Below are 23566 nucleotides of genomic sequence, written 5' to 3' on the forward strand. Positions count from 1 at the left end.
TTATAGTTAGTTCAGCTAACTATAACTCGCGCGCCCGCAATGCACTGCTGATGACGTCACATATTACATCACTCATGACATGGTCAGTGACATCACTCATGACATCACTGATGACATCTCAAATGACATCACTGATGACATCACTGATGACATCATCCTTGTGATAGAGTGGCAGACCTCCTCTTCCCCTAATATAACCTTTGACACACACATTCAAAAATAGAAACTACAATATTCAAAAAAATGGACATACCAATACCAGTTAAAACAACCTTTTCAGTAATTCTAAGATCCACATACACATCCACTCATTCACCAACAGTCCAATTCAGTCACTCATACATGTACTCACTCATCATATGTACTCATACACCTATACATCCTGTTACACAATGCCACTCATCCATAGAGTTACTCACACACATAGTCACTCATGCTAATAAAGAATCAAACATACATTTACTTGCATATACAGTTATACACACACCACCACACTTACTTCTACGGAAACTTACACATACTTAGTCTTTTAAACAATCACTTATAGAAACACATACTTATTCATACAGGAACTCTTTCAATCTCTCACTCTCACATATACTCACATATATACACCAATAGTCACATATACTAGTTTAAAACATATGTAGTTACTCATAAAGACACTATTGAGACAGTCATTCACTCACTAACACACCCATACACACACTCATCCACCCATACAGTCCTGCACACATACTGTGTTCAACACATACAAACAGTGAGTCACTCATTCATGCACCTATGCACTACGTAATACCCCCCACCGAACCATGCAGACACTCAGACTGATACTCAAAAAACCAACTAATAACCTATATAGACACCCATGTAGCTACTCACCAACCCATGCAGCCAATTATACACAAAGTGAGAGACTGATACAGATATTTACATATTTAAACATTACTCACTAAGCCATGTATTCACTATGATACACTTAATCAGTCAGTTACACAATCAATTTTTCAAAAACAAATCATCCATTTAGACACTAATATACCCATTTATTCTTCCATCGACCTTGAGATATACATATATAAAACATATTTAATTTTCAGAATAACACACATTCACTGGATGATGTCATCAGTGATGTCATCAGTGATGTCATTTGAGATGTCATCAGTGATGTCATGAGTGATGTCACTGACCATGTCATGAGTGATGTAATATGTGACGTCATCAGCAGTGCATTGCGGGCGCGCGAGTTATAGTTAGCTGAACTAACTATAACGGGGCAATTTCATTGGTTTTTTACGAGTAAAATGTCCAGCTAACTATAACATGTGTGAAACCTATGGTTTTTTCACTGAATTTCTAAGGTTTTTTAAATGCTAATTCCTAACTATAACGTGTGTGAAACCTATGGTTTTTTCACTGAATTTCAAAGGTTTTTTAAATGCTAATTCCTAACTATAACGTGTGTGAAACCCATGGTTTTTTCAGTGAATATTTATATATATATATATATATATATATATTACCTACTGGCGGTCGCCAGTAGGTAGTTATAGTTAGGACCCCTTTTCCATAGGAAAACCTCAACATTCTATTTTGAATAACTTTGGCGCCGGTCGATGAATCCTCGCGAATTTCTCAAAATAGGTGGGGCGCTACGCTCCGCTCCTACCCTGAAAGTCTCGGGGGGATCCGTCAAGCGGCGGCTGAGATAAAAGGGGGGTCCCAAAACGCGTTTTCCCCATGCATTTTTCCATAGGACCTTTAGAACGAGCTACAGCCCGAACGGCTGAACAGAATTACTCGAAATTTGGCAGAGAGGTAGTCCCTAGGTCAAGGAAGTGCCTTTTGTAGGTTTGGTGTAAATCTGTTCAGTAGATTCTGAGAAAATAGCCTTTAAATCAATATATATATCTGAGCCCGCTTACGGTACGCTTACCGTACGCTTACCGTAAGCGTACGGTGGCGTGCGCGAGCGCGATTCTGATTGGCTCTTAGATCTTAGTAAACATTCGAATCGGACGAAACCAGGAAGCGGCGGCCGCCATTTTGTGTATTTCACTCAGAAAAAAAAGAGTGAAAACAAGAAAAGGGGGCAATGAGGAGAGTTACAGACCCCCTTACATTTGTGAGGGGGTCAAAGAAGGACTGTAAAGTACAAAGAAAACATTTATTGATTTTAAAAAAAATCACGGGGTACGCGTACGGTAAGCTTACGGTAAGCGTACGGTAGAAAAAAAAAAAAAAAAAAATGAAAATCAGATTTAAGTGTTTAGATATTAGGGGGCTCTAAAAAGAGCCGTTGTGTTTATGAAATGATTTTTTAGTGGTACCTACAAGTAAGTACCGATGCAGAGTCTAAGGTTCAAGAGGAAGACTCTGTTCCCTTCATCATTGAAGTGCACACCATCTCCTCTATAAATGTCTTGCATGTCATAACGCAAGTTGTTGTGGTAAATGGCACCCATACCATAGTCACGGAGGAAAGCAGAAACAGATTTGTTGACGTGCTTTCTTGCTTTGTCATCGCACCGCGTGCCCACCGTGCGTGCACGGCACTAACTGCGTAAAGTGGGCGCGCGGTGCGCGAAGCGCACCGCGTGCTCACTGTGCGCGCACGGAACGAACTGCGTTAAGTGGGCGCGCACGCCACGAATGGCGTAAAGTAACTTAGCATTTAAAAAACCGTACAAATTCACTGAAAAAACCATAGGTTTCACACACGTTATAGTTAGGAATTAGCATTTAAAAAACCTTGCAAATTCACTGAAAAAACCATAGGTTTCACACATGTTATAGTTAGCGGAAATTTTACTGATAAAAAACCAATGAAATTCCCCCGTTATAGTTAGTGCAGGCAACTATAACTCACGCGACCGCAATCTTCTGCTGATGACATATGTGTCTTTATGAAAAAAAAATATTTGTAATATATGTATAGCTAAAAATGTATGGAAGAAGACATGGGCAAATAAGTGTCTAAATACAGTATTAGCATCAGCAGAGGATTGCGGTCGCGTGAGTTATAGTTGCCTGCACTAACTATAACGGGGGAATTTCATTGGTTTTTTATCAGTAAAATTTCCGCTAACTATAACATGTGTGAAACCTATGGTTTTTTCAGTGAATATATATATATATATATATTACCTACTGGCGGTCGCCAGTAGGTAGTTATAGTTAGGACCCCTTTTCCATAGGAAATCCGCAACATTCTATTTTGAATAACTTTGGTGCCGGTCGACGAATCCTCGCGAATTTCTCAAAATAGGTGGGGCGCTACGCTCCGCTCCTACCCTGAAAGTCTCGGGGGGATTCGTCAAGCGGGGGCTGAGATAAAAGGGGGGTCCCAAAACACGTTTTTCCCATGCATTTTTCCATAGGACCTTTAGACAGGGCTACAGCTTGAACGGCTGAACAGAATTACTAGAAATTTGGTAGAGAGGTAGTCCCTAGGTCAAGGAAGTGCCTTTTGTAGGTTTGGTGTAAATCTGTTCAGTAGATTCTGAGAAAATAGCCTTTAAATCAATATATATATCTGAGCCAGCTTACGGTACGCGTACCGTAAGCTTACCGTACGCGTACGGTGGCGTGCGCGAGCACGATTCTGATTGGCTGTTAGATCTTAGTAAACATTCGAATCGGTCGAAACCAGGAAGCGGCGGCCGCCATTTTGTGTGTTTCACTCAGAAAAAAAAGAGTGAAAACAAGAAAAGGGGGCAAGGAGGAGAGTTACAGACCCCCTTACATTTGTGAGGGGGTCAAAGAAGGACAGAAAATTACAAAGAAAACATTTATGGATTTTAAAAAAAATCACGGGGTACGCGTACGGTAAGCTTACGGTAAGCGTACGGTAAAAAAAAAAAAAAAAAAGAAACGAAATGCAGATTTAAGTGTTTAGATATTAGGGGGCTCTAAAAAGAGCCGTTGTGTTTATGAAGTGATTTTTATATATATATATATATTACCTACTGGCGGTCGCCAGTAGGTAGTTATAGTTAGGACCCCTTTTCCATAGGAAATCCGCAACATTCTATTTTGAATAACTTTGGCGCCGGTTGACGAATCCTCGCGAATTTCTCAAAATAGGTGGGGCGCTACGCTCCGCTCCTACCCTGAAAGTCTCGGGGGGATTCGTCAAGCGGGGGCTGAGATAAAAGGGGGGTCCCAAAACGCGTTTTTCCCATGCATTTTTCCATAGGACCTTTAGACAGGGCTACAGCCCGAACGGCTGAACAGAATTACTAGAAATTTGGCAGAGAGGTAGTCCCTAGGTCAAGGAAGTGCCTTTTGTAGGTTTGGTGTAAATCTGTTCAGTAGATTCTGAGAAAATAGCCTTTAAATCAATATATATATCTGAGCCAGCTTACGGTACGCTTACCGTAAGCTTACCGTACGCGTACGGTGGCGTGCGCGAGCGCGATTTTGATTGGCTGTTACATCTAAGTAAACATTCGAATCGGTCGAAACCAGGAAGCGGCGGCCGCCATTTTCTCTCTCGCACTCTGAGGGGGGGCTGTAAACAAAGGAAAAAAACATATAAAGGGGCTGTTTAGACAGCGCCCATGCACATAGCCATGTTAGTTGAGTCCTCAAAGATCCCCTAAGGGCAAAAACGGTAAATTTTTATTTTTGGAAAATTTCGCCGATTACGCTTACCGTACGCGTACGGTGCGCTTACGCTAAAAATTTTAATTAAAAAAAAAAACCACTCTCTGTGCATGGCGTATTATTGTCATCACTTACAAATTAAATTTAACAGATTACCTATCACAAGGAAGCGCATAATATGTCCTCCATGTGCGCACGGCGTGCCCACCTTGCGTGTACGGCACTAACTGCGTAAAGTGGGCGCGCGGTGCGCAAAGCGCACCGCGTGCTCACTGTGTGCGCACGGTGCGCGAAGCGCACCGTGCGCGCACGGAACGAACTGCGTTAAGTGGGCGTGCACGCCACGAATGGCGTAAAGTAACTTAGCATTTAAAAAACCGTACAAATTCACTGAAAAAACCATAGGTTTCACACACGTTATAGTTAGGAATTAGCATTTAAAAAACCTTGCAAATTCACTGAAAAAACCATAGGTTTCACACATGTTATAGTTAGCGGAAATTTTACTGATAAAAAACCAATGAAATTCCCCCGTTATAGTTAGTGCAGGCAACTATAACTCACGCGACCGCAATCTTCTGCTGATGACATATGTGTCTTTATGAAAAAAAAATATTTGTAATATATGTATAGCTAAAAATGTATGGAAGAAGACATGGGCAAATAAGTGTCTAAATACAGTATTAGCATCAGCAGAGGATTGCGGTCGCGTGAGTTATAGTTGCCTGCACTAACTATAACGGGGGAATTTCATTGGTTTTTTATCAGTAAAATTTCCGCTAACTATAACATGTGTGAAACCTATGGTTTTTTCAGTGAATATATATATATATATATATATTACCTACTGGCGGTCGCCAGTAGGTAGTTATAGTTAGGACCACGTTTCCATAGGAAATCCGCAACATTCTATTTTGAATAACTTTGGCGCCGGTCGACGAATCCTCGCGAATTTTTCAAAATAGGTGGGGCGCTACGCTCCGCTCCTACCCTGAAAGTCTCGGGGGGATTCGTGAAGCGGGGGCTGAGATAAAAGGGGGGTCCCAAAACACGTTTTTCCCATGCATTTTTCCATAGGACCTTTAGACACAGCTACAGCCCGAACGGCTGAACAGAATTACTTGAAATTTGGCAGAGAGGTAGTCCTCAGGTCAAGGAAGTGCCTTTTGTAGGTTTGGTGTAAATCTGTTCAGTAGATTCTGAGAAAATAGCCTTTAAATCAATATATATATCTGAGCCAGCTTACGGTGCGCTTATGGTGCGCTTACCGTACGCGTACGGTGACGTGCGCGAGCGCGATTCTGATTGGCTGTTAGATCTTAGTAAACATTCGAATCGGTCGAAACCAGGCAGCGGCGGCCGCCATTTCGTGTGTTTCACTCAGAAAAAAAAGAGTGATATCTTGAAAAGGGGGCAAGGGAGAGAGTTACAGACCCCCTAACATTTGTAAGGGGGTCAAAGAAGGACAGAAAAGTACAAAGAAAACATTTATTGATTTTAAAAAAAAACGCGGGGTACGCGTACGGTAAGCTCAACGTACGCGTACGGTAGAAAAAAATAAAATAAAAGAAATGAAATGCAGATTTAAGAGTTTAGATATTAGGGGGCTCTAAAAAGAGCCGTTGTGTTTATGAAGTGATTTTTTAGTGGTACCTACAAGTAAGTACCGATGCAGAGTCTAAGGTTCAAGAGGAAGACTCTGTTCCCTTCATCATTGAAGTGCACACCATCTCCTCTATAAATGTCTTGCATGTCGTAACGCAAGTTGTTGTGGTAAATGAAACCCATACCATAGTCACGGAGGAAAGCAGAAACAGATTTGTTGACGTGCTTTCTTGCTTTGTCAATCTGCGGACAGAAATGATTGGACCAGTTCCATTTTTGCCTTTGGCATATGTTAGAAAACACAAAGGCAGTTTTAGGGAAATGTGAAAACAGTTGTGCAAAGGTGTCCTTCATAAGCATTTCCAGACCTACCCCAGTCAAAGTGCCTAGGTCATTGCCACCACAGTGCACTATTATGAGGTCAGGGTGTTGGATTTGCATGAAGGATTTCACCAATGGCATCAATTGGTGCCACTTTAACCCTCTCTGACCAATCCATTTAATGTCTACATTTGGCAAAGCAAGGTCTCTCACCATATCTGTTTTCTCTGCATACTTTTCACTCCAGAAGACATAGCTATGCCCTACAATCCACACTGTGAACATCTTCAAAGGAGAACTGGATGCACTCAGGAGGTGTAATTCAGTAGAATGGTAAAAAGAAATGAAAGACAGTTTGGAAATGGAGGCATACATATTTTTTTTATAAAAAAAAGAACTGATTGGCTGTTTCATACCATTCTAGAATAAAAACTAGGCTGTATGTGTAAATTAATAGAAGCATGTTTTGTATTGGTACAGAAAAATGTGTTACCAAAGAACAGTACTAGGGATTTGCTGTTAGGTTTGAAAAGTCAAGCACTCTTGGTCTGTGGAATTGAAACATTGTTTGGTGAACTTCTGACCTAACTCCACACAGCAGTGTTCCATGAGCTGTTGCTATGGTAGCAGGCAGAAGTCAAGTTGGGGGAAGGGTACTAGGCAGAAGTCAAGTTGGGGGAAGGGTACTTTTGGAAAAGGGTTGGTTTTCAACCAATAGAAATGTGTGATTACATTTGAAAAAAAGGGGGAAGCACTGAGATTTGAAATTAACATGCATATGTGTGGAAAAAGAGAGGGAAAGTTTGCCATTATCTGGTTCTGCTGAGAGGAGAGAGGTGTAAAGAACAGAGATCCTGGCTCTGATAATCTGCTGTTTGAGTGCCACATTTCTTTCACAGCTAACTAATTTTAAAGGTGAGTTTAGAGTTTGAGAGGGGATGTATATGGTAAATTAAGAAATGAATAATAGAAATGGAATTCCTTTTGTTGAAGTTGTGTTTATCATTTTCTGTTTTGGGAGAAATTTAAATGTGAGGAACATGTAAAATAATATGGACTATGTTTTCACGATAAATTAAGGTGTACTGGTAAAAATAAGGAATACTTTAAGGGTCTGAGGTTGCACTCAGTAATGCAAATACATACAGCATCAGTAAGGCTGGTTGCCCTTGCTGGAGTGTAGGCAGTCACCCAGGTTACACATGGTGCTGGTCTGAAAAAGCAGTTTGGACATGTGCTTTTTTAAGAATCTAAAAAGTGGATTCAAAATGTGTCAGTCTGTAAAAGTGTTTATCACTTGCCAAAAAAAAGAGTAGTAAGTGTGCTTTCAAATTGGCAAAGAAATTTCGTTTTGTGACTAATATGAAAACATGACTCTGTGTGCATAGAGGAATTACAGGCAGAGATTTATTGCGTATTGCTCTGGTGATTTCACAGTTGCATTAGATGGAAAGGGGGAGCCATTTTTTTGTGCAGAAGCAGACTCTTAGCACACACCCAGCTGCTTACCCTGTGGAATCATGCACAGTATTCACAAGCGAGTGGGGTTTGAGGTTTCAGTCAGTAATGCAAATACATTCAGCATCACTAAGGCTGGTTGCCCTTGCTGGAGTGTAGGCAGTCACCCAGGTTACACATGGTGCTGGTCTGAAAAAGCAGTTTGGACATGTGCTTTTTTAAGAATCTAAAAAGTGGATTCAAAATGTGTCAGTCTGTAAAAGTGTTTATCACTTGCCAAAAAAAAGAGTAGTAAGTGTGCTTTCAAATTGGCAAAGAAATTTCGTTTTGTGACTAATATGAAAACATGACTCTGTGTGCAAAGAGGAATTACAGGCAGAGATTTATTGCGTATTGCTCTGGTGATTTCACAGTTGCATTAGATGGAAAGGGGGAGCCATTTTTTGGTGCAGAAGCAGACTCTTAGCACACTCCCAGCTGCTTACCCTGTGGAATCATGCACAGTATTCACAAGCGAGTGGGGTTTGAGGTTTCAGTCAGTAATGCAAATACATTCAGCATCACTAAGGCTGGTTGCCCTTGCTGGAGTGTAGTCAGTCACCCAGGTTACACATGGTGCTGGTCTGAAAAAGCAGTTTGGACATGTGCTTTTTTAAGAATCTGAAAAGTGGATTCATAATGTGTCAGTCTGTAAAAGTGTTTATCACTTGCCAAAAAAAAGAGTAGTAAGTGTGCTTTCAAATTGGCAAAGAAATTTCGTTTTGTGACTAATATGAAAACATGACTCTGTGTGCAAAGAGGAATTACAGGCAGAGATTTATTGCATATTGCTCTGGTGATTTCACAGTTGCATTAGATGGAAAGGGGGAGCCATTTTTTTGTGCAGACCAGACTCTTAGCACACACCCAGCTGCTTACCCTGTGGAATCATGCACAGTATTCACAAGCGAGTGGGGTTTGAGGTTTCAGTCAGTAATGCAAAAACATTCAGCATCACTAAGGCTGGTTGCCCTTGCTGGAGTGTAGTCAGTCACCCAGGTTACACATGGTGCTGGTCTGAAAAAGAAGTTTGGACATGTGCTTTTTTAAGAATCTGAAAAGTGGATTCAAAATGTGTCAGTCTGTAAAAGTGTTTATCACTTGCCAAACAAAAGAGTAGTAAGTGTGCTTTCAAATTGGCAAAGAAATTTCGTTTTGTGACTAATATGAAAACATGACTCTGTGTGCAAAGAGGAATTACAGGCAGAGATTTATTGCGTATTGCTCTTGTGATTTCACAGTTGCATTAGATGGAAAGGGGGAGCCATTTTTTGGTGCAGAAGCAGACTCTTAGCACACACCCAGCTGCTTACCCTGTGGAATCATGCACAGTATTCACAAGCGAGTGGGGTTTGAGGTTTCAGTCAGTAATGCAAATACATTCAGCATCACTAAGGCTGGTTGCCCTTGCTGGAGTGTAGTCAGTCACCCAGGTTACACATGGTGCTGGTCTGAAAAAGCAGTTTGGACATGTGCTTTTTTAAGAATCTGAAAAGTGGATTCATAATGTGTCAGTCTGTAAAAGTGTTTATCACTTGCCAAAAAAAAGAGTAGTAAGTGTGCTTTCAAATTGGCAAATAAATTTCGTTTTGTGACTAATATGAAAACATGACTCTGTGTGCAAAGAGGAATTACAGGCAGAGATTTATTGCATATTGCTCTGGTGATTTCACAGTTGCATTAGATGGAAAGGGGGAGCCATTTTTTTGTGCAGAAGCAGACTCTTAGCACACACCCAGCTGCTTACCCTGTGGAATCATGCACAGTATTCACAAGCGAGTGGGGTTTGAGGTTTCAGTCAGTAATGCAAAAACATTCAGCATCACTAAGGCTGGTTGCCCTTGCTGGAGTGTAGTCAGTCACCCAGGTTACACATGGTGCTGGTCTGAAAAAGCAGTTTGGACATGTGCTTTTTTAAGAATCTGAAAAGTGGATTCAAAATGTGTCAGTCTGTAAAAGTGTTTATCACTTGCCAAAAAAAAGAGTAGTAAGTGTGCTTTCAAATTGGCAAAGAAATTTCGTTTTGTGACTAATATGAAAACATGACTCTGTGTGCAAAGAGGAATTACAGGCAGAGATTTATTGCGTATTGCTCTGGTGATTTCACAGTTGCATTAGATGGAAAGGGGGAGCCATTTTTTTGTGCAGAAGCAGACTCTTAGCACACACCCAGCTGCTTACCCTGTGGAATCATGCACAGTATTCACAAGCGAGTGGGGTTTGAGGTTTCAGTCAGTAATGCAAAAACATTCAGCATCACTAAGGCTGGTTGCCCTTGCTGGAGTGTAGTCAGTCACCCAGGTTACACATGGTGCTGGTCTGAAAAAGCAGTTTGTACATTTGCTTTTTTAAGAATCTGAAAAGTGGATTCAAAATGAGTCAGTCTGTAAAAGTGTTTATCACTTGCCAAAAAAAAGAGTAGTAAGTGTGCTTTCAAATTGGCAAAGAAATTTCGTTTTGTGACTAATATGAAAACATGACTCTGTGTGCAAAGAGGAATTACAGGCAGAGATTTATTGCGTATTGCTCTGGTGATTTCACAGTTGCATTAGATGGAAAGGGGGAGCCATTTTTTGGTGCAGAAGCAGACTCTTAGCACACACCCAGCTGCTTACCCTGTGGAATCATGCACAGTATTCACAAGCGAGTGGGGTTTGAGGTTTCAGTCAGTAATGCAAATACATTCAGCATCACTAAGGCTGGTTGCCCTTGCTGGAGTGTAGTCAGTCACCCAGGTTACACATGGTGCTGGTCTGAAAAAGCAGTTTGGACATGTGCTTTTTTTAAGAATCTGAAAAGTGGATTCATAATGTGTCAGTCTGTAAAAGTGTTTATCACTTGCCAAAAAAATGAGTAGTGAGTGTGCTTTCAAATTGGCAAAGAAATTTCGTTTTGTGACTAATATGAAAACATGACTCTGTGTGCAAAGAGGAATTACAGGCAGAGATTTATTGCGTATTGCTCTGGTGATTTCACAGTTGCATTAGATGGAAAGGGGGAGCCATTTTTTGGTGCAGAAGCAGACTCTTAGCACACACCCAGCTGCTTACCCTGTGGAATCATGCACAGTATTCACAAGCGAGTGGGGTTTGAGGTTTCAGTCAGTAATGCAAATACATTCAGCATCCCTAAGGCTGGTTGCCCTTGCTGGAGTGTAGTCAGTCACCCAGGTTACACATGGTGCTGGTCTGAAAAAGCAGTTTGGACATGTGCTTTTTTAAGAATCTGAAAAGTGGATTCATAATGTGTCAGTCTGTAAAAGTGTTTATCACTTGCCAAAAAAAAGAGTAGTAAGTGTGCTTTCAAATTGGCAAAGAAATTTCGTTTTGTGACTAATATGAAAACATGACTCTGTGTGCAAAGAGGAATTACAGGCAGGGATTTATTGCATATTGCTCTGGTGATTTCACAGTTGCATTAGATGGAAAGGGGGAGACATTTTTTTGTGCAGAAGCAGACTCTTAGCACACACCCAGCTGCTCACCCTGTGGAATCATGCACAGTATTCACAAGCGAGTGGGGTTTGAGGTTTCAGTCAGTAATGCAAAAACATTCAGCATCACTAAGGCTGGTTGCCCTTGCTGGAGTGTAGTCAGTCACCCAGGTTACACATGGTGCTGGTCTGAAAAAGCAGTTTGGACATGTGCTTTTTTAAGAATCTGAAAAGTGGATTCAAAATGTGTCGGTCTGTAAAAGTGTTTATCACTTGCCCAAAAAAAAGAGTAGTAAGTGTGCTTTCAAATTGGCAAAGAAATTTCGTTTTGTGACTAATATGAAAACATGACTCTGTGTGCAAAGAGGAATTACAGGCAGAGATTTATTGCGTATTGCTCTGGTGATTTCACAGTTGCATTAGATGGAAAGGGGGAGCCATTTTTTTGTGCAGAAGCAGACTCTTAGCACACACTCAGCTGCTTACCCTGTGGAATCATGCACAGTATTCACAAGCGAGTGGGGTTTGAGGTTTCAGTCAGTAATGCAAATACATTCAGCATCACTAAGGCTGGTTGCCCTTGCTGGAGTGTAGTCAGTCACCCAGGTTACACATGGTGCTGGTCTGAAAAAGCTGTTTGGACATGTGCTTTTATCAGAATCTGAAAAGTGGATTCATAATGTGTCAGTCTGTAAAAGTACTTTTCACTTGCCTAAAAAGTAGTAGAAAGTATGCTTTGCAATTGGCAAAGAAATTTCGTTTTCTGTCTAATTTCAAAGCATGACTTTGTGTGCACACAGGAATTATTTTTAGATATTTAATTTGTGAAGGTGTTATTGTGATTTTCATTTATAGGAAAGGGGTTTATAGTATTTTAAGATTTCTAAAGAACATAAAAAATGTAGTAATATATTTAAATAAAATAAAGGATTTTTTTTTTAGTTTTTTTCAGGTATTGCTGAAGAGCAGTGAACAAAATTTAAGATGCCTACAAAATCCAGAGTAAAGAAAGACCACAAAAAAAACCTATATTTGAAGACAACTGGAGGACCTAAGTTAGTTGGAGATGCTCATGTTGGGAAAAAGAAAAAATCTTCTGGTAAGCAGACAAAAGATTTTTTAAAGAACATATTCAAAAAAAGGAAAAATGTACAAAATGTCTGTACTGGAAAGAATGTTTTCAATAGAAAAGGACAGGAAAAAATTGAGAATTTAGTTAATGCAAATATACCTTCTGCAACTAAAAAGATTAACTTAAACCGAAAAACAGCGTTTAAAGAGATACGTAGAAAAATGTTTCAGAGAAGAGTTATGTCCAATTTGATAAAGGATGTGAAGAAATATAAGCAAAAGGCTAAATTTTACAAGAGAAAAAAAGAAATTGAAGCCATTGCAGCAAAGGCATTAGAATTAAAAAGGAAACTATTCATTTTAATTTTGAATAGGATGCGTACATCAGATAAAATGGTTAATGTACTGAAATCACAAAGCAAAAGGAAAAGAGTAGTGAACAGAACAAACTTTTGTAAAGTGTTTTTAGGAAAATGGATGCATAGTTCAAGTAGTGAACCTTTTTTTAATGAAGAGAGCTATTTTCAAAGTAATAGTTTGCTGCATGCAGTTGACACCAGAGGTCGTGCTTACGAAGTGAAAAATGGTTGCATAATGGAGAAGGAGATAATGGTTCCAAGAGATGAGGTACAAGTGATGGCGGATGAGGCTATGGGGAGACGTCCTAAAGCCCCAGTGTACACTTGGAATTGTAGTAGTATTTGCACTGTGCGTCAGGAATCTATTGATAAATTTCGTGAGTTTCTAAGAGAATATAGTAAAAAAAGTGTAAAACAGAAGATTAAGGTGCTTCAAAGTCTAGATCCATGCAGAGTGAGAGAGAATACTGGTTTGCAGGGTCATTCTCTGGCTTGTCTATCTAGAAAAGTGTGTAATAGTGTTTTCCATCATTTTAGAATGCTGGCTGTTCATCATACTGAAATGAGAAAGTTTGTGAGACGGTTGTATTTTGCTAAAAGTCCAGCAATAAAGTTAGATGAATTGAATAGGGCTCTGTTCCGTGGATCGGTATCAGATGTAGAGAAGGTTGTTGATGAAATTCAGTTTTGTTACTTTGGTCCTGAACAAAACAGTGCAGAAAAGGACACAGTAAATGAGGAAGAAGTGGAAGAGAATGTAGAACCCTCTGTAAGTAAGACATTTAATGATCACATAACAACATTTGCAATAATCTCTAATGAAAGACCAAATATTACTTGTATTTGTTGCCGCAGAACTCATTATAGAAAACAAACTAGGAATGTTGATCTCTACAGAAAGAGTGAAAATGAAGATAATTATAAGTGGAAGGATTTTGCCACATATATATTTCTTGAAAATTGTTTTGAATTGGGTGAAGATCAGCGTATTTGTAAATACTGTTACAACAAGTTAGAGGAAAATAGAATGCCGACCAGAGCTGTACATAATAATTTAGAATTGGATGCTATTCCTGCTGAACTTTCTGAATTAAATACATATGAGTCTATACTCATTCAATGTGTTCATCCGTTCCAGACCATAGTACGTATGGAGCCCAAAACTGGTAAATTACCTCCTTCAGATTTACTGAGAGGTTTAAAAGGTAGAGTGGTGTATTTGCCCTTGGATTTGAAAAAAAATATGGAAACTATTGATGCGGCTACTTTGGAAACTGAACCATTAATTATTCTGGTTAATGGTGTACCTACTAATATGAAAACATGACTCTGTGTGCAAAGAGGAATTACAGGCAGAGATTTATTGCATATTGCTCTGGTGATTTCACAGTTGCATTAGATGGAAAGGGGGAGCCATTTTTTGGTGCAGAAGCAGACTCTTAGCACACATCCAGCTGCTTACCCTGTGGAATCATGCACAGTATTCACAAGCGAGTGGGGTTTGAGGTTTCAGTCAGTAATGCAAATACATTCAGCATCACTAAGGCTGGTTGCCCTTGCTGGAGTGTAGTCAGTCACCCAGGTTACACATGGTGCTGGTCTGAAAAAGCAGTTTGGACATGTGCTTTTTTAAGAATCTGAAAAGTGGATTCATAATGTGTCAGTCTGTAAAAGTGTTTATCACTTGCCAAAAAAAAGAGTAGTAAGTGTGCTTTCAAATTGGCAAAGAAATTTCGTTTTGTGACTAATATGAAAACATGACTCTGTGTGCAAAGAGGAATTACAGGCAGAGATTTATTGCATATTGCTCTGGTGATTTCACAGTTGCATTAGATGGAAAGGGGGAGCCATTTTTTGGTGCAGAAGCAGACTCTTAGCACACACCCAGCTGCTTACCCTGTGGAATCATGCACAGTATTCACAAGCGAGTGGGGTTTGAGGTTTCAGTCCGTAATGTAAATACATTCAGCATCACTAAGGCTGGTTGCCCTTGCTGGAGTGTAGTCAGTCACCCAGGTTACACATGGTGCTGGTCTGAAAAAGCAGTTTGGACATGTGCTTTTTTAAGAATCTGAAAAGTGGATTCAAAATGTGTCAGTCTGTAAAAGTGTTTATCACTTGCCCAAAAAAAAGAGTAGTAAGTGTGCTTTCAAATTGGCAAAGAAATTTCGTTTTGTGACTAATATGAAAACATGACTCTGTGTGCAAAGAGGAATTACAGGCAGAGATTTATTGCGTATTGCTCTGGTGATTTCACAGTTGCATTAGATGGAAAGGGGGAGCCATTTTTTTGTGCAGAAGCAGACTCTTAGCACACACTCAGCTGCTTACCCTGTGGAATCATGCACAGTATTCACAAGCGAGTGGGGTTTGAGGTTTCAGTCAGTAATGCAAATACATTCAGCATCACTAAGGCTGGTTGCCCTTGCTGGAGTGTAGTCAGTCACCCAGGTTACACATGGTGCTGGTCTGAAAAAGCTGTTTGGACATGTGCTTTTATCAGAATCTGAAAAGTGGATTCATAATGTGTCAGTCTGTAAAAGTACTTTTCACTTGCCTAAAAAGTAGTAGAAAGTATGCTTTGCAATTGGCAAAGAAATTTCGTTTTCTGTCTAATTTCAAAGCATGACTTTGTGTGCACACAGGAATTATTTTTAGATATTTAATTTGTGAAGGTGTTATTGTGATTTTCATTTATAGGAAAGGGGTTTATAGTATTTTAAGATTTCTAAAGAACATAAAAAATGTAGTAATATATTTAAATAAAATAAAGGATTTTTTTTTTAGTTTTTTTCAGGTGTTGCTGAAGAGCAGTGAACAAAATTTAAGATGCCTACAAAATCCAGAGTAAAGAAAGACCACAAAAAAAACCTATATTTGAAGACAACTGGAGGACCTAAGTTAGTTGGAGATGCTCATGTTGGGAAAAAGAAAAAATCTTCTGGTAAGCAGACAAAAGATTTTTTAAAGAACATATTCAAAAAAAGGAAAAATGTACAAAATGTCTGTACTGGAAAGAATGTTTTCAATAGAAAAGGACAGGAAAAAATTGAGAATTTAGTTAATGCAAATATACCTTCTGCAACTAAAAAGATTAACTTAAACAGAAAAACAGCGTTTAAAGAGATACGTAGAAAAATGTTTCAGAGAAGAGTTATGTCCAATTTGATAAAGGATGTGAAGAAATATAAGCAAAAGGCTACATTTTACAAGAGAAAAAAAGAAATTGAAGCCATTGCAGCAAAGGCATTAGAATTAAAAAGGAAACTATTCATTTTAATTTTGAATAGGATGCGTACATCAGATAAAATGGTTAATGTACTGAAATCACAAAGCAAAAGGAAAAGAGTAGTGAACAGAACAAACTTTTGTAAAGTGTTTTTAGGAAAATGGATGCATAGTTCAAGTAGTGAACCTTTTTTTAATGAAGAGAGCTATTTTCAAAGTAATAGTTTGCTGCATGCAGTTGACACCAGAGGTCGTGCTTACGAAGTGAAAAATGGTTGCATAATGGAGAAGGAGATAATGGTTCCAAGAGATGAGGTACAAGTGATGGCGGATGAGGCTATGGGGAGACGTCCTAAAGCCCCAGTGTACACTTGGAATTGTAGTAGTATTTGCACTGTGCGTCAGGAATCTATTGATAAATTTCGTGAGTTTCTAAGAGAATATAGTAAAAAAAGTGTAAAACAGAAGATTAAGGTGCTTCAAAGTCTAGATCCATGCAGAGTGAGAGAGAATACTGGTTTGCAGGGTCATTCTCTGGCTTGTCTATCTAGAAAAGTGTGTAATAGTGTTTTCCATCATTTTAGAATGCTGGCTGTTCATCATACTGAAATGAGAAAGTTTGTGAGACGGTTGTATTTTGCTAAAAGTCCAGCAATAAAGTTAGATGAATTGAATAGGGCTCTGTTCCGTGGATCGGTATCAGATGTAGAGAAGGTTGTTGATGAAATTCAGTTTTGTTACTTTGGTCCTGAACAAAACAGTGCAGAAAAGGACACAGTAAATGAGGAAGAAGTGGAAGAGAATGTAGAACCCTCTGTAAGTAAGACATTTAATGATCACATAACAACATTTGCAATAATCTCTAATGAAAGACCAAATATAACTTGTATTTGTTGCCGCAGAACTCATTATAGAAAACAAACTAGGAATGTTGATCTCTACAGAAAGAGTGAAAATGAAGATAATTATAAGTGGAAGGATTTTGCCACATATATATTTCTTGAAAATTGTTTTGAATTGGGTGAAGATCAGCGTATTTGTAAATACTGTTACAACAAGTTAGAGGAAAATAGAATGCCGACCAGAGCTGTACATAATAATTTAGAATTGGATGCTATTCCTGCTGAACTTTCTGAATTAAATACATATGAGTCTATACTCATTCAATGTGTTCATCCGTTCCAGACCATAGTACGTATGGAGCCCAAAACTGGTAAATTACCTCCTTCAGATTTACTGAGAGGTTTAAAAGGTAGAGTGGTGTATTTGCCCTTGGATTTGAAAAAAAATATGGAAACTATTGATGCGGCTACTTTGGAAACTGAACCATTAATTATTCTGGTTAATGGTGTACCTACAAAGAATAAGAAGATTTGGCAGGAGCTGGTAGATGTACGGAAAGTACAAAGAGCAAATTTGTATTTGAAAAGGAATAACAAATGGTATGAATCAATTTATATAGAAGAAGAAGAAGAAGAAGATTTACAAGAAGACACAGAAACACCAACTGGACAAATTGAAAAAGTGGACAAGTCAAAGGAAGAAGAAATTTATGAACATTTTAGCATACATCCTCTTCATTCAAAAGAAGTTATGGGAGACAATATTGATCTGTTTCAGATGAAGAAAGCAAAAGGAACTCCCGTGAGTGTATGGGAGGAGAGCTTGGAAGCTCGATGTTTTCCCCAGCTGTTTCCTAAAGGAAAAGGAGGACGATACGATGAACGTCCAGAACAGATTCCAGCTTCTGAGTATCGGACTACAAGACTATATGCTGAAGATCCCAGATTTCGACAAAGTATTCCTTATTTGTTCCATCTTTTATTTGAAAGCGACTTGTCTGCACTGTCTTATGCAGTAAATCACATTTTAAAAAGTGGAGTACATTTACAAAATGTGTCTGCTAATGATTTTATGGAGAAAGTGCAGCACCGAGATGATCATTTGGAAACACACCTGATCAATCTGATGGCTTGTCAGCGTGGGACAAATGAATATTGGTACCGATGCCATGGTGAATTAAAATGCATGTTACGGAATTTAGGAACACCAACATGGTTCCTTACCCTAAGCTGTGCTGAGTACGCTTGGGATGATTTACTGGATTTTCTACGAGAGGCAAATTCAAACATTAAAAACATCGAATACAAGACAGCAGGAGAACTGTGCTCATTGGATCCGGTTAATGTTTGCAGATATTTCAATCATAGATTTGAGGCTATGATGTCCTTCATCTGCAATAAAAAAAATCCACCTCTAGGAGAAGTAGTGGATTTCTTTTGGAGAAAAGAGTACCAGGCAAGAGGTGCTCCTCATATTCATGTGCTGTTGTGGATCAAGGATGCCCCAAAGTTTGGAACAGATGCTGATGAAGCAGTGTTATCTTACATTGAAGAATATGCAACATGTGCTATACCAAAAAGCACAGAAGAGAAAAAGTTAAAGGAGCAAGTTTTACGTTTCCAAAGTCATCGGTGTGGAAAATACTGTTGACGGAAATACAAGAGCAAAGATAAATACTACACTAAATGTCGATTTGGATTTCCTAGACCTGTTCTTTCAAATGGAAGAGTAAACAGTTTTATGTCATCTGTGAGACATACTATCACAAGAAAATCACCTAAGAATACCTACAACCTTAAAAGAAAAGAAGAATCAAAAAATATAAATGACTACAACCCAGTCATTTTATCCATGTGGAATGCTAACATGGATATACAGTATGTAGCTGACAATTCCATTGCTGTTGCTCGATATGTAACGTCTTACATTACGAAATCAGAAAAAACAGAATTGAAGGAAATGTGGGAAGAGATTTCTCACGAGAAGACTGTCAGTAAGAAGCTGTACAGTTTCAGTTTAAAGATGTTATCGCATCGAGAAATTGGATCCTACGAATGTTCAGATAGGTTATCTTCTGCAAGTCTCTACTCGAAATCAAGAAGAATAATTTGGGCAAGTTTAGGCCTTGCAGCAATGAGAAATCGGGTACTGAAATCTGTTGGAGAAATTGAATATTTGGCCGAGAATGACCCAGAAAGTACAGATATTTTGAAATCAAACATGTTGGACACATATTACCCAAAGAGAAGTCATCATCTGGAGAACATGTGTCTGTATGAAGTGCTGCAGAACTACATTTATTCACGGAAAGCTGCAGAAGACATCAACAATGGAAAATATAAAGTCATTGGTGAGGAAGGATGTTTGGTGAAGCAAACAAAAGGAAGTTTGATAAATCACAGGAAGCTGAGTTGCGACAGTACTGACAAAAAGGAATTTTACTACTTGGCTCTTTTACAGCTGTTTAAACCATGGCGTACAGAGGATGAACTACTGGGAGAATTTCAAAGCTATGAAGATTCTTTTAATGCTTGCAAAGACAGCATACAATGCAGTACATTCTCAACTTATCTGCAAATGTTAAATGAAGAAATTGAACAGGAAACTACAATTGCAGCAGAAGTAGCTAGAGACAGTTCTCAGGACAGCCAAAGTTCAGGAACACTCAGTCAAGATCCCCTAGGACAACCAATCGTTGAAAATGAAGCATCAATAGCCATGAATGAAGTGGAAACGGCTATGAATCAAGCTCAAGAAGAATTTATAGACTTACAAAATTTGGAAAGACAACTGAACGAAGAGCAGCAACAAATTTATGAAGAGATCAGAAACAAAATTGATCACGGATTTCTACATGAAAAAAAAGAGTGCTCATGCACATCATTTCATCCAATCGGGATGTATGTAAGTGGACAAGCTGGAACTGGAAAAAGTTTCTTAATAAAAGTCATCAGAAGCTACCTACAGCAAAAAACGGATTCTACTTTGTCTTGTGTGGTTACTGCTCCAACTGGGTTAGCAGCATATAACATAAAAGGAATCACCTTACATCGTTTGCTAATGTTACCAGTGGAACATGAGAACAAAATACAATACAACAAGCTAACTGGAGAAGCATGCTTGGAAGTTTCAAGAGTATTGAAGAAGATGCAAGTTCTCATTATTGATGAGGTGAGCATGGTATCAAACTTAATTCTTGCCTTTGTGCATTTAAGAATGCAGCAAATTCTAAGGACAGACTATGACGTGTTATTTGGTGGAAAACATGTCATAGTTTTTGGTGATCTTCTACAGCTTACTCCAGTTAAAGGACAACCAGTGTTTAATACTGTGACACATGAAGACACAAAGAAGTCATTGGGAAGCATCAGTAATGCAAATATTTGGTCCTTCTTTGAGTACAAGGAACTTACTACTAATATGAGGCAAGCAAACGATGAAGAATATGGAAGTATTCTGAAAGATATCAGAATTGGACTACTCACTGAAGCTGGCACAAAAGCATTACAGAGTCGGTTGCTACATAATTTATTTCCAAAGGAAGAAATAGTTGCAGAGAAGATATACAAGAATATTGCAGAAAAGAAAAGTGTCATCTGCTTAATGCCAACTCTACGTGAATGCTCAATATTCAATGAGGAGCTTTTGAAATTGGAAAAGGAAGATATCAGGAAATTGGAAGCAGTGGACAAAATTGAGGATGGAAGAATTACTATCACATTAACAGGCACACTGAAAAATAAATTGGATTCACTAGAGAAGAACATTTCCAAAACAGCTGGATTAGAAAAAAATCTATATGTTTGCATGGACTGTAGAGTATTTTTAAGGAGAAATTTGGATGTTGAAAAAGGTTTAGTTAATGGAGCTATGGGAAGAGTTGTGGGTTTTATTAATTATCAGAAAAAAGATGGAATTGAATGTTTAAAAATAAAATTTGATCAGATAGAAGAAGTTAAAGATATTTGTCGTTGTTCAGTTCGTTTCATGCTTGTGAAAGACTTATATGTACGTAGGAAGCAGTTTCCGTTTTCTCTAGCATATGCTGTAACTATTCACAAGTCTCAAGGATTGACTGTAGATTGTGCATTTGTGAACATTGGTTCAACTGTGTTCAAAGAAGGTATGGCATATGTTGCTTTGTCACGAGTGAAAACATTATCAGGTTTATTCATGATAGACTTTGATGACTCAAAAGTTAGTGCTGATACAAATTGTGTAAAGGAGTATAATAGATTAAGAAGAAGCTATGCTCCTCATTTAGGTCAGTATCCTGTGTTGGAGAAACGTGTAGTTTCTCATAAAAGGAGAAATGAGAATATCTGTAATGAAGATGTAGAGAGGAGGAAAAAAAAGAGGAGTGATGTAATTGCAAGCAAAAAGAAAAAGGAAAATGAAGAACAGGTTGTAGGATGTCATTTTGAAAATAGCTCTGGTGTCAACTGCTACGCTAATGAAGTGCTGAATGTTGCATTTTATCTGGAAAGTGTGCAAGAGCAGATAATAGTAAATCAGGGAAAAAGATTCTGTTCTGAGTTGAGTCTCCTTTTTCAAAAGCTGAGTAATGATAAAACTCAAATAGAAAGTGCTACTGAAATTAGAAAACTTTTAGATGTATGTTCAGGACGAACACAGTTTTCTCAAAATGTACAGCAAGACGCACAGGAATTCTTGATGTTTTTTCTTCAGGTACTGGAAGAAGAAGGGGTTCCCATTGAAAAGTTATTTGGTCTCTCTTATAAATGGGAACATAGTTGTGAAAACTGTTATAATATATGTGGCTCTAATGTTGATTCTGAAAGGTTTATTTATTTAACATTGCCAGAAAGTAAAACAGTCACTTTTGGTAAATTAGTTAAAGATGCTAATCATAGCATGGAATGCAGTGAGTGTCAATCTGACATGTTTTCAACGTTAATTTTAAAGGAATACGAACAGTATGTAATTTTAATGATGCAACGCTGTAAAGCTGATGGTTCAAAATTAGATACTTTAATAAAGAAGTTTACAGGACAGCAATTATCAATTTCAGGAAAAACTTTTGTAACAGTTGCAATAATTTTCCATGATGGACCTACTGTAACTTCTGGTCATTACACAGTTTATCTTAAATGTGAAAAAGGCTGGACACTGTGTAATGATTCCCAATTGATTTTTAAGCAATGTTTGCCTTTTGATTTAGCAAATTCCTATCTAATCTTCCTGAAACCAACATTTTAGAGAGACTTGGCAAGATCTGTACAAAACAATTTTACCATTTTATTGGATTACCATTGGAATTTTCAAAAAAAATGATTTTACAAATTATCATTTGGCCTAATGGAAAGGTAACCAATTGTAATGTGGACTTTTTCAATTTTTAATGAAACTTTGGAAAACCAAAAATTTAGAAAAAATCGGTAACATCTGCACAATTTAAATTTTGGAATGTTATTGGATTGCCATTGGAAATTTATTCCAAAAAGATTTTTAAAATTACTATTTGGCCATGCGGAAAGGTAAACAATTCTATTGTGGACTTATTTAATTATTAATTAATCTTTCGGAAACCAAAATGTTACAGACAATCGGTGAGATCTGTACAATTTAAACTTTAGATTTTTATTGGATTACCATTGGAAATTTAATCAAAAAAGAATTTTAAAATTACTATTTGGCCTAAAGGAAATGGAATCAGATGTATTGTGGAGTTATTTGAGATATATTTTTGTGATTATACTTCTGAAACAAAAATGTCAGACGGTATTTTAAAGAAATAAGTATTGATATTAGATGATATTTTTTAAGAATATTATGCATTTCTATAAAGTTATGTTTATGCAAAAAGAGATTGTGGGCTTTTTTAAAACAATCTTTGAGATTGTTAATTTTTTTTTTGCCCGCTGTTAAGTGATGAATGCAATTGCTTTCACAATTTATAGTGAAATGCAATATATTCTGAAAACAGCAAAAAAAAGGCAATTTTTTTTTTGAAAAATATGTAAATATGTGTACTGTATTATAAAATGTTTTATTAAATATTAATACTTTTTTCTTTTTTTTCAGATTGAGATAGAACATTTTCGAAAACTAGAACCATTTTTAAAGCAATTAAAATTAAATTTAAATTAATAAAGTGAGTGGGTATGGTAAGTCAAAAATTTCATGGTCCCTTTTTTCCACTTCTCCACAATCACATTTTCAGTTTTTCATTGTAGTCTCTCAAGGACCTTGTAATGTGATAATTGATTTTTAGTGGTTTTTAAAAAAAAAAATAATAATTACGCGTACGGTAAAAAAAAAATCAAAAAAAAGTTTTAAAAACATATATAAAAAATAGATGAAAGGTAAGGTTGGCTCTTACAAGAGCCGTTGTGTTCATGCAGGGACAGAGGAAAGAAAGAATGGGAATATTAGTCGGTACGACAAATGTGCTGATCTATTTTATTGTTCACTAGGGAAACACTGGTCTCCCTATGACAAATTAGATCATGACAAGTGGCGCACCGTATTTCAACCCTCAAAAAACGATGGTTTGTTTCCAGAGGAGAAGAAAAAGGAGATGTTCCCACCACAGATGAAGGGCTCACCTGACCTGCCGAAGATGGACTCGGCCCTG

This window comes from Triturus cristatus, chromosome 2_2 (genome assembly GCF_964204655.1).
Source record: "Triturus cristatus chromosome 2_2, aTriCri1.1, whole genome shotgun sequence".
Taxonomy (NCBI): domain Eukaryota; kingdom Metazoa; phylum Chordata; class Amphibia; order Caudata; family Salamandridae; genus Triturus; species Triturus cristatus.